Here is a 6,569-nt window from a genome sequence, read left to right as displayed (position 1 = left end):
TCCCTAATTTATATAGTGTTTTGAACATGAAGGGAAGCTGTGTTTTGCCAAATGCTTTTTCTGTGTCTATTGAGATGATCATATGATTCTTATCTTTAAGTCTATTGATGTGAAGAATTACATTTATCGATTTCCATACATTAAACCAACCTTGCATCCCTGGGACGAATCCCACTTGATTGTGGTGCACGATCTTTTGATATGTTTTTTATTCAATTTGCCAGAATTTTATTGACAATTTTTGCATCTAAGTTCATTAAAGATATTGATCTGAAGTTTTCTTTTTTTGATGTGTCTTTACCTGGTTTGAGAATCAGAGTGATATTGGCCTCATAGAATGAATTTGGAAGTGCTCCCTCTCTCTCTCTCTCTCTCTCTCTCTCTTTTTTTTTTTTTTGTATTCTGAAATAAGTTGAAGAGAATTGGAATTTGTTCTTCTTTAAAGGTTTTGCAGAACTTGGCTGTTTATCCATCCAGTCCTGGACTTTTCTTGGTTAGTAGACTTCTGATGGCATTCTCTTTTCATCACTTGAAATTTATTTGTTTAAATTGTGTATATCATCCTGGTTCAATTTGGGCAAACTATATGACTCTAGAAATTTGTGGATGCCTTCTATATTTTCTATTTTATTGGAGTACAAGTTTTCAAAATAATTTCTAATTATCTTCTATATTTTTGTAGTGTCTGTTGTGATATTTCCTTTTTCATCACTTACGTTAGTAATTTGAGTTTTATCTCTCCTTCTCTTTATTAGCATGGCTAAGGGTTTGTCAATTTTATTTATTTTTTTCAAAGAACCAACTTTTTCTATCAGTTTTTTCAATTGTTTCAATTTCTTTGATTTCAGCTCTGATTTAAATTATTTCCTATCTTCTAACACTTTTGGTATTGATTTGTTCTTCCTTTTCTAGGGCTTTGAGATGTAGTGTTAAGTCACTTATTTGTTGACTTTTTCTTCTTTTAAGGAATGAACTCCATGCATTCAACTTTCCTCTTAAAACTGCTTTCATAGTGTCCCAGAGATTCCAATATGTTGTATCTGTGTTCTCATTCACCTATATATTTTTTTAATCTCCTCCTTGATGTCTTCTGCAACCCATTGTTCATTTAGTAGCATATTATTTAGCCCCCAGGTGTTGGAGTGGATTTTATTTTTTATTTTTCATGAATATTTAATTTAATTCCATTATGATATGAAAGAATGCAGGGTAGTATCTCTAGATTTTTATATTTGCTAAGAGTTGCTTTGTGAAATAGTGTATGGTTTATTTTAGAGAAGGATCTATGTGCTGCTGAGAAGAAAGTGTATTCTCTCAGTGAAGGATGAAATATTCTATGTATGTCAGTTGAGTCTATGTTATTGATTGTATTATTGAGTTCTATAGTTTCTTTGTTAAACTTTTGTTTGGAAGATCTACTTAGTGATGAAATAGGTGTGTTAAAGTCTCCCCAAATTATTGTATTGTGGTTTATTTGACTCTTGAACTTGAGAAGTGTTTGTTTGATGAACAGTCGCTCCATTGTTTTGGGCATATATATTTATATTTTTAAGTCTTGTTGGTGTATGGTTCCCTTGAGTAGTATGTAGTGTCCTTATTTATTCTTTTTGATTGGCATTAGCTTGATATCTACTTTATTTGATATGAGGATGGAAATCCCTTCTTGATTCCACAATCCATGTGAGTGGTATGATTTTTCCCAACCCTTCACCTTCAGTCTGTGAATGTCTTTTTCTATGAGATGAGTCTCTTGAAGGCAGAATATTGTTGGATATTTTTTTGATCCAATCTACTATTCTATGTCTTTTGAATGGTGAGTTTATGCCATTAGCATTTAGGGTTATTATTGAGATATGATTTGTATTCCCAGCCATTTTTGTTTATTTTTGGTATTTAATGTGACTTGGTTTCTCCTCTGATTAGATTTTCCTTTAGTGTAATCCCTCCCTCTGCTGATTTTCATCATTGTTTTCATTTCCTCATCTTGGAATATTTTGCTGAGGATGTTATGTAGTGCAGGCTTTCTAGTTGTAAATTTGTTTAACTTTTGTTTATCATGGAAGGTTTTTATTTCATCATCAAATCTAAAGCTTAGTTTTGCTGGATATAAGGTTCTTGTTTGGCTTCCATTTTCTTTCAGAGATTGGTATACGTTGTTCCATGATCTCCTGGCTTTGAGGGTCTGGGATGAAAAATCCGCTGAGATACAAATTGGTCTCCCCTGATATGTGATCTGATTTCTCTCTCTTGTGTCTTTTAAGATTCTATCCCTATTCTGTATGCTCGGCATTTTCATTTTAGTGTGGCTTGGTGTAGATCTGTTGTAATTTCTTACATTTGGTGTCCTGTAAGTCTCTTGTATTTGTTTTTCCAATTTGTTCTCCATGCTTGGGAAATTTTCTGATATTATCTCATTGAAGAGATTGTGCATTTCTTTGGTTTGAAACTCTGTGCCTTCTTCTATCCCAATAACTCTTATATTTGGTCTTTTGATGTTGTCTCTTTATTTTTGGATGTTCTGTTCATGGTTTCTTACTATCTTCACCGTGTGATAAACTTTATTTTCCAGATTGTATACTTTGTCTTCATTATCTGACATTCTTTTTTTCCAAGTGATCTAGTCTGTTGATTATGCTTTCCATTGAGTTTTTTATTTGATTTTTTGTATCCTTTATTCCAAGGATTTCTAACTGTTTTTTTTTTTTTTTTTTTTTCCAGAGTCTCTCTCTAAGTAATCTTTTGCTACTTGTATTTGCTCTCTTATCTCTTTGTTGCAGTGATAACTTTTTGTCTATAATTGCTCATTTAGTTCATTCTTTAATTCACAGATCATTTTAATTATGAACTTTCTGAACTCCTTCTCTGACATTTCAGCACCTTTGTTGTCCATGGATTCTGTTATTATAGTATTCTGATTTGTTTGGAGCACTTTCCTCTCTTGTTTTTTCATGTTGTCTATGTGTCTTCCTTTCTTGCAGTGTGGATCTGAGATATTACAGTTTTTTCCCTATATTCTTGTAGTACCCAAGCAGATTGCCTGTACCTAACCTTGATTTTGGGCTTCCATACCCTGCTGGTGTCCCTCAATGTATGCTACTGCATCTAAAGGTGATGGTGGCAATAGCTGAGGTAAGTTGAGATAATAGTTAAGGTGCCCCAAGATGGAAGGAATGTCTTACACAGATGGGGCTGAAGGTGAGAACCCTACACTCCCTTTGAGATGCAGCTGCTTCTAGGCCCTGTCCATTGTCAAAAAGGTAGGGGCTACTATGTGGGGAAGGCTATTTTCCAGTTGTGGTGTCATAGTGACCAAACAAACATTCTCAGATTTTCAAGCATTTTCAGACTTCAGATTTGGGGGCTAAATATGCTCACACTGCATAAAGTTTGATGTACATATAGTAAGTCACATATTCAATTAAATCCCCTTTTGTCTACTTTCTCCATCAAAGATTGAGAGAGGTAGGGTTAACTTTCCACTTGCAATGTGATTTTGCTATTTCTTCTCATAACTAGTAGGTATTATTTTATATGTTGGGGCTCTATAATTCAATCCATGTGATTCATGGTAGACAAATTATTAAGTATGGTATCATTTATCAATATCAAATAATCTTTCAACAGGCCCCAGGTTCATCTTATGCTCTCATTTATCAGATGGGTATAATATCAAATAACTACTTTTTAAAACATTTTGTCCCTCCTACAACTTGCAAAGATTTATTTTAAACATTATTTTGAGCATGTTTTCAAATTTGTGCAGATTTCTTTTTCATTTTGTAGCATTAATTGGAACTTGTCATTAAAAAGAGCTTAATCCTTTTACATTTCTTGCTTTTGTAAAAAGTCAACCATCTTATCTGTTCCTTTTCCAACACTCTCCTATTATTTTCTTTAATTTTTCTCTTCTTAAATATTCTTTATTTGCTCTTATTCTAGTGATTATAATTTATACAATAGATAGGATTCTAAATATCTTGTATTTGTATTTAATATTTGTATGTATATCTTCTCAAGAATATTAAGACTAAAAGTATACCATTATGTTGGAATAACTTTCAGTTTACAGCTAGCAGCTAGCAGCTAGCAGCTGTGAGCAGCTTGGAGTGCTTAAAGAATCTACACTCATTCAGGCCTAATAGGAATGCCTGCAGGATGGGATGCTCTGCTCTAGAAAGACGTTAGTGAAACCACATCCTTAACACTTGTGGTTAGCGTTGCCAAGCTGCCAGACCAGGAAACCGATAGCTAGGAGCTTCAGGCATGAAACTCTTAACTTAGAAACCCACTCCCTTAGGGACAAAGACCCTTCCTGATGATAGCAATATTTAGAACATCCTCATAGTGTAGTTACATTAGGCATAAGATGATTGGCTTATGGATACTATCTTGCTTATGTATGATTGATAGGCACACCCTACTCAAACCCTACAAAAATCGCATGCATTCTAAAAATAAACTGAGCTACTGGACAATGACTTGAGGTGGGTATCCAGCCAGTTCTCTCACCAGTTCCTAGAGTCTGTGTGTTGATTTCCTGTCTCTATCCCCCATGACTGAGGTTGCCGAGCAACTAATTGACCACATCAGTGACCAGAACCACAGCACCATTAACTATTTTAAACTGATAAACCATGTCTTATAGGCAGCTTTTGATAGTTTACATACTGTTTGTTCTAGTGTAGTTCATGGAAAATTGGAAATTTAGCATTAGGACATTAGCCAAACGACAGAATGATTATGTGCTCATAGATATATACATGTTTTTGACCTAATGTATGTTAATTTTCTCTTATTTCCAGCACTCATTTCAGGTTGTCTTTTTTTTTTTTTGATAGCTATATTGTTCACAATTCCTTTCATTTAGGGAGGGTGGGTGCCACATTCCAAGTGGCACCTTCTATTGAGGAGTGAAAGGAGAAGTGATGGAACCTTCACGTTTTTATCATATTTTACAGTGTGCAAATGTTTTCACATTTCTTTAGCCAGGCTTCACAAAAGTCCTAGATAGTGTTAGAGGCCACCCTGAACAGGAGCTATGCACACATCTTTTGAGTCTTGAGTAAAGAGATACTGAACTGGCATTGCACCCACTGTGATGCATGTGGACTTACCTCACTGGGCCAGGTGAGGTGCAGCTCTGGGATTGGGTGTCACCCTATGGGGCTGAGTTACACCCACCTGTTTGTTGTAATATTACCCTTTCCTTTTTTTGATGGAACATTCCATCAAATATACCTCCCCCCCCATCGATAAATTGGGCTTCAAAAAGTGCTCTCACCCTTTCTCCCATTTCCCTCCCCTGATTTTCTCTTGTCTGCCTTGTGGGAGCTTACATCTGAGGTGGAAAAGTCTTTTTGGACCGCCCATGAAAAAGGTACTTTTTGTGTGTGTTTGCATGATTATTTCATGCTAACCCAAATTCACCTGAGTGACCCTGGTTTAGTAGCCCATGCTGGATGAGGGCTACACAGTTGGCTCCTGAACAGGACACCTCAATGTGAATTTGGAGGGTTTGGCTTTGGTTAAGTGCACTTAAAATTTCAGAGTAGTGGGTTGGTTTGTAAAAGAAAAGAGGTTGAAGCTAGAAAGTAAGGGGACGATAATCAGTAACATGGGGAATCCTTCCTCTTTGGAAGAGGCACTCCATTTTACAATCCTGTAAACCATAATGAGAGGTAGAGGGAAATAAATTAGAAGAGCCCAGCTCAGAATGTGTTTGCGTTTGCATTTATGTGAAGAAAAAAAAAGAGGCCAAGACAAGGACTTGTTCCAGGTAATTTATAGGCAGTTGATGTTAGAAACCTGTATTAGAAAATGAGATAGAAAAGGAGAAAAGGCCAATATCCAGGGTCTGTGGAAGTTGACTCTGCAGGCAACCATCTAGATTCCTACTCTGACCACATGAAAGAAAGCATTCCATAATTTCCTGTCTGAAAAACATTGTGATGGGACATTTCTGCTTGGCCCTATTTCTGCTGGTTACGAGTTCTCAAGGAGTGTTGTTACCCTTGAAATTCCTCAACACATTTGCCTGCAAGCTGGGGACCTTACCACATAGAAACAGGACTAAGAGCAGAAACGTGGAGAGAGGTGTGGTGCAGGGTGGAGAAGGGATGCTGTTGGAATGAGCTCAGCTCACATGGAACTGCCCACCACAGCAGCAACCCAAAGTGGAAGTGCACAGAGATGTGACAGCACAACAGCACCTAATTTAGCCCACCCCTCACATGATGCAGATCCACTTATGTTTACTTTAAGTCCACTCTGGACAGCTTGAGGGAGAGGCCACTTGTAGTTTCTAGAAAACACAACATGTGGAAGTGTAGAGGTTCAGTGGAACTAACTGGATCCCTATGTTGATCATGATCACATATTTCTACGTGTGTCTTCCGCCATCCTTTCTAGAACTTTCTCATACTTGGCCATTGCTTCAGCTGTACTCTAAGCTGCTTTCTGGTATACTTATCCACACCTTCACTCTGGAGGCCTCAGAGACTTGATTGCAGAGAGACACTGAGTTACTTCTGTGAATTCTCTGCCTATTATATGGCAGTAACCCCAGCCTT

This window comes from Marmota flaviventris, chromosome 7 (assembly GCF_047511675.1).
Source record: "Marmota flaviventris isolate mMarFla1 chromosome 7, mMarFla1.hap1, whole genome shotgun sequence".
Classification (NCBI taxonomy): Eukaryota; Metazoa; Chordata; class Mammalia; order Rodentia; family Sciuridae; genus Marmota; species Marmota flaviventris.
Note: the sequence above shows the minus strand (reverse complement) of the source record.